This window comes from Macrobrachium rosenbergii, chromosome 6 (genome assembly GCF_040412425.1).
Source record: "Macrobrachium rosenbergii isolate ZJJX-2024 chromosome 6, ASM4041242v1, whole genome shotgun sequence".
NCBI lineage: Eukaryota > Metazoa > Arthropoda > Malacostraca > Decapoda > Palaemonidae > Macrobrachium > Macrobrachium rosenbergii.
In genome coordinates, this window is record NC_089746.1 from 33,489,012 (window position 1) to 33,494,919 (window position 5,908).

At 37.8% G+C, this 5,908-nt stretch overlaps 1 protein-coding gene across 1 annotated transcript in view; it reads right to left on the reverse strand.

Annotated features, from left to right (window-relative positions):
* Window positions 1-5,197, reverse strand: part of LOC136839440 (serine/threonine-protein kinase PAK 1-like) — a 33,365-nt gene extending 28,168 nt beyond the window's left edge. Inside the window, 1 exon segment of the mRNA XM_067105498.1 lies at window positions 5,061-5,197. The gene's annotated coding sequence lies outside the window, so the exon portion shown is untranslated.
* Window positions 5,198-5,908: the final 711 nt, after the last annotated feature.

Below are 5,908 nucleotides of genomic sequence, written 5' to 3' on the forward strand. Positions count from 1 at the left end.
GGCGGACAGAAAAAGTACGTACGGACAGACAAATAGCCATCTCAATAGTTTTCTTTTACAGAAAACTAACAAAGCCTGTATTCATTTCAGACTGATAACAATTTGTTTGCTCATGCATTAAACTTAAAGTAAAATTATCTTTAAACTTCAGATCGTAAAGCAATGCTGCCAGAATAAGCTTTCTCCTATACAACACCGATGCATTCAGCTGAATCCCTCAGCATTAGTTGTCCATAAACCTAAAGAGGCGGTCCGTCTCCAACATATCGGATGTCTTTCAACACACTCGCCGTGCGCCCATCTTTCATGATTTCTCTCACCTCCTCGGTATGAAGGCCTGTCCATTTCAGTACTTTTTGGTCTTCTCCACATCCAGCCTCCAGTTACTTCTGAATCATACTCTCCTCTACTCTCTCGACATGTCTTGACCATCTCGAAGCGCTGATTACACTACCAACCAAGATGACCTTTCAATTAGCTCTTCGTATATCCGCTAATTCTCAACGTTTCAAACTTTCCTGTATACACCATTTGCGCAAACACTTCATTTCAACTGCTTCAATTTTATTTCATTCACGTTCCACATCCCCACTTCAGTTTCATAAAGTAGAGTTGGTGGAACAATCCCTTCATCACTGTTTATTATTTGACTCATCTCTGGTTTCATTTTACTGTCATTTTTCTTCATTTTTACTTATAAACACATATACAAGACCACCATTTCAATTCTTTTACCCTCCACGTTCATATTCATTGTTTCACTCTTGATTAAATTTGCCTTCAGCTTTCTCTTTTGAAACCCTTCAGACTTTTACTGGTCTCTGCAGACTTTCATCAGTATCTCCAATTATCTTGCACATGCAAACGACAGCCTCGCCATACCCCATTCACGAACCATCTTATTGTCTCACAACTAACTGGTCGCATTCCCAAGATCTTTAGCCTTTAAAGACCACGCTAAATTGGTCTGGATTGCGTTAGTAAGGGCCATCGTTCGCTTTCAGACTTCAGTCACCCGCCAAACCAGTTCAGAATAAGTGCCAATGTGCGTTGGAATCAAGAAAAAACAAGTAAAAGCTGCGCCGAAGTTCCATGGGCGCAATCGAGTTTTATGTACAGCGTATAATGCTGAATGAAACTCTCGAGGTGCTGCAGTATGAAACTCTCAGCCACGACCGGGCAGCGCTCAGTTGCTTCCCACATGCGGCCAAGTAAAGATACGTCGGCGGCTGGCACCTTTAGCGGTGCCAGACGCACGACACGACTAAAATTAACTAAAAGAGGCTAAAGAGATGAAATTTGGTATGTTTGATGATTGGAGGGTGGATGATCAGCATACCAATTTGCAGCCCTCTCGCCTCAGTAGTTTTTAAGATCTGAGGGCGGACAGAAAAAAGTGCGGACGGACAGACAAATAGCCATTTTTTACAGAAAACTAAAAAGGATCATGTGGGGAGCAACTTCATCCTTAGAGACAAGCAGATGACGAGAAGGTTGTACCATTCTGACATCAGCTCCTCTATAATGGGAAATGGGTTCAGGTGAAAAACAAATATGTAAATTATACATTCTATAAAAGTATGCAGCGAGACCCCATCACCCACCTTTGGAAGGTGTAACCAGCCAAAGTGGGTGCTGAGGCTGGGTTTATACAAGCCTCTAATGGGGTAGCAGAGCGGTATGGTGCTAGCAACCCAATCCCTAAAGAAACTAGGATGCTGGACACTTCTGGAGCCATCCTTTCTACAGAGGAGGAAAGAAAAGGAAGCATACACAAAGTATATATATATATATATATATATATATATATATATATATATATATATATATATATATATATACATATATACATATATGTATATATAATGTAAATTAGGCAATGAATTTTTAAACCGCATGATTAATAACAGAAGGCAGCATGGCGCTGAGCAATTTCTTTTTCTTAAGCTTGGCTCGAATCCTATTATATAGAAAGAGGAGCATCTATATTCAATTCCCAAATTCGGAGTCAAGATTTCTAAGTATTTAAATATATATATATATATATATATATATATATATATATATATATATATATATACATACATATATGCTTAAATAACATACTTGTACACACATATATATATATATATATATATATATATATATAAGTAAGTAAGTATATCTTAGTTTAACCAGACCACTGAGCTGGTTAACAGCTCTCCTAGGGCTGGCCTGAAGGATTAGACTTATTTTTACGTGGCTAAGAACCTATTGGTTACCTAGCAACGGAACCTACAACTTATTGTGGAATCGAACCACATTATGACGAGAAATGAATTTCTATCACCAGAAATAAATTCCTCTAATTCTTCTTTGGCGGCTCGGAGAGTCGAACGCTAGACCAACAGCGTGCCAGTCAACTCTACCACTCCTCCAAAAGGAACTATATATATATATATATATATATATATATATATATATATATATATATATATATATATATATATATATATATATATATATATATATATATATATATATAGCTGGTGAAATAGCTCAGTGCAAGATATAGGGCTTGCATTGGCTAAATATGCGATTAGAGGCCTTCCTTCCGTACACAAATTATCCCTGTTGTGCATGAAGACTTGTGCCAGTCACAAAGTCTTTACCATTCTGTATAATATATACATATTTTTATATATATATATATATATATATATATATATATATATATATATATTATATATATATATATATATATATTCATATTTATATGTACATACACATATATATACTGTATGTATATACATATATATATATATAATCAGAAAGCTACAAACGTCCTTTAATATCCAATTCGCTCTATGGGTTAATGCGTCCCTGTAGTCCTGAGTTCCTGTCCTTCGTTGGTTCGAGCCCACGGGACGGCGTGTACTTATTATCAACTAAAAATTCCCCTTCGGTAACATATATGAAAATATATTATTTCCGAGGTAGAGCGAATTGGATATTAAAGGACGTTTGTAGCTTTCTGATTGTATATGAATCACGGTGATGTAATAAAAGTCATATATATATATATATATATATATATATATATATATATATATATATATATATATATATATATATATATATATAATAGTCACTAGAGCCTTTTCCCCTTCAGAGGATGGAGTTGAAACACTGTAGTCCACTTCAGTTGGATAATTACCAAGAACGTAATTCACAGCTTTTCACTACAGAGAACAATTGTCCTCCCAACCCCCACTATACTCTTGTCCAGTTGAGGCCGAAAACCATACAAAAATATTCACACACACACACACACACATATATATACTGTATATATATATATATATATATATATATATATATATATATATATATATATATATATATATATATATATAATCAAGCTACAAACGTCCTTTAATATCAATTCACTCTACCTCCAGAGTAATATATTTTCATATATGTTGATATTTTAGGTGATAATAAGTCCCTTCGGTAATATATATATATGAAAATATATTATTTCAGGTAAATGAATTGATATTAAAGGACGTTTATAGCTTTCTGATTGTATATGAATCACGGTGATGTGATAAATAGTCATATATATATATATATATGTGTGTGTGTGTGTGTGTGTGTGTGTGTGTGTGTGTGTGTGTGTGTGTTTGTGTGTATTTACACATATACTACAGTAGCTGACCAACCCGCCACTGCCCCAGGAAAACTCTGAATGGCAACTGATAAACTTTCTCTCTCTTTCTCCTCCCTAACACTCCCTCTACTCTCTCTTTCACTTTCTCTCTCTCTCTCTCTCTCTCTCTCTCTCTCTCTCTCATCCATAACACCCCTTCTCTCTCTCTCTCTCTCTCTCTCTCTGGCATTTTTGGCATTTTATATTTCACCCTTCTTCCCCCCTTTCCTATCGGGACTGCACTTGCACTTAAAGAGCATTGGGACTCACTATTCCTCTCAGCGACCTCAAGAAGTATGGATTAGACACTAATATCTGTCATTTTTTACATTTTGTTTTCATCCCTTCTCAGCCCCCACTGGGGCTGAACTTGGAATTAAAGGCATCGGGAGAGTCACCATTCATCTTTGCGACCTCGAAAACTATGGATTAGACACTGATATCTGTCGTTTTCAGTTATTTTTACATGTCACCCCCTTCCCAACCCCTCCCCACCCCAATGGTGTCAGTGATGTCTTACCCCTACAGTTATTCTTTCCAGATATTACGTCATATGTATAACGAAATGAGGTATCATGAATCCGTAGTTTATTTAGTTACTAAGTCTGTGGGCAGAACCAGCCCCGTTTCAGGGAAGCCCTTCCCACCCCCACCCCCTTTGGTGCCTTTGGTGTAGTGAGGTCTTACCACCACAGTATTCTTTTCTAAATAGTAAGTCATATGTATACCGAGTTTGGCTGAAATTGCCCAGTGCGTTTCAGAGTTATCCTGGAACACACACACACACACATACATACATACATACATATATCCATTTTATATACATAGATAGACATATAGTATAAATGCTAGTGTTTGTAACCCTGTTAGTTATATGCATATATGTTTGGTAAATAAGCTGCTTTTACATTATCAATTATTTCGCTTACCTTACTTAACTGCTTGCGGCATAAAATCACGTATAACTTATTCAGACTCACTTGATATCAGCCTTAGTTAACAAAACACTAATTTCTGATATACTCTTCATTATTCGTGCCACACTTTATGAACATCATGTCCTGTCACTTGGATCAATTTACACTAGAATATGAAGGAGTTGCACAGATGGAAAGATATGGCAGTGGATCACATGATGAACATTCAACTCCTTCTCTGGTAATTCATTTCTAGACAATACGAGCAGCACAGCTGTGCTCGGAGACCATGCCACTTCTGCCATCGCCACCCGGGGTCACACCCATACACAGATACACATACCGACACACACTCATAAACTCACAAAGAAAGCCATCTACTCCCGCCAATGCACTCTAAAATTATCACCGATGAAGCGAGCGCCGCGGCATCACGTCGCGCAGGGCCTCACCTGATAGACGAGGTGCCTGGGGAAGGGGACGAAGGGTCGTCTAGGGTCTCCTGTATGTATCCGCGCTTTAGCAGGGGCTCTCATGGGCGTGGAAGAACACGCAGCCGTGCTGTTACACGGCTTTGCTAATCAAGACTAACTCGGTATCTGTCTCGGCCATGGCGATAGCAGTGATAACACGGAGTAGCTCCCATGATACGGTTGTTATCTTGGTGTGGTGATGACGAAAATCTTTTTATGAGTCATCGCTTTCTGGGCACTGCTGAAGTTCGCACTATTCATGACCCTACCGTTTCTCTGTGTTCTCCTCCTTTCTCCTTTCGTCTCCTCCCTTAATCACTATTCTGGTCCCTCGTTTCTTCCCTGAGAACACACAGAGAGAGAGAGAGAGAGAGAGAGAGAGAGAGAGAGAGAGAGAGAGAGAGAGAGACAACGTAACCGCAGCTCTGTAACAAAGTGAGCAATGAGAACTTGCTTCTTGCTAGTTCTTGATGTCTTGGACCCGGGCACGTACGTACAGTCGTGCATGATAACTATAGAACTTCTGTTTTGCAACTTCAGTTGGTATGCTTCCTAAAGAAAATTAACAAATGAAAGTAAAATTATTTTAAAAATAATGTAGTCGTAATGCAGTAGTGGTCTCACGAACGTGTTAGAAAACTATGCGTGTATCAGGGGTAACTATAAAGTTTTGTTTCACTTTTTTTCAGCACTCACTTCTGAATTGTACCTTTCTAAAATGGCTATTCACTATCACATATTTATCAGAATTTGGATTATCTTTTGTCATTTTGTAATTATTTGTTTGAAAATGAAGACAATACGATTTGTTCCCCGTATTTACCTCG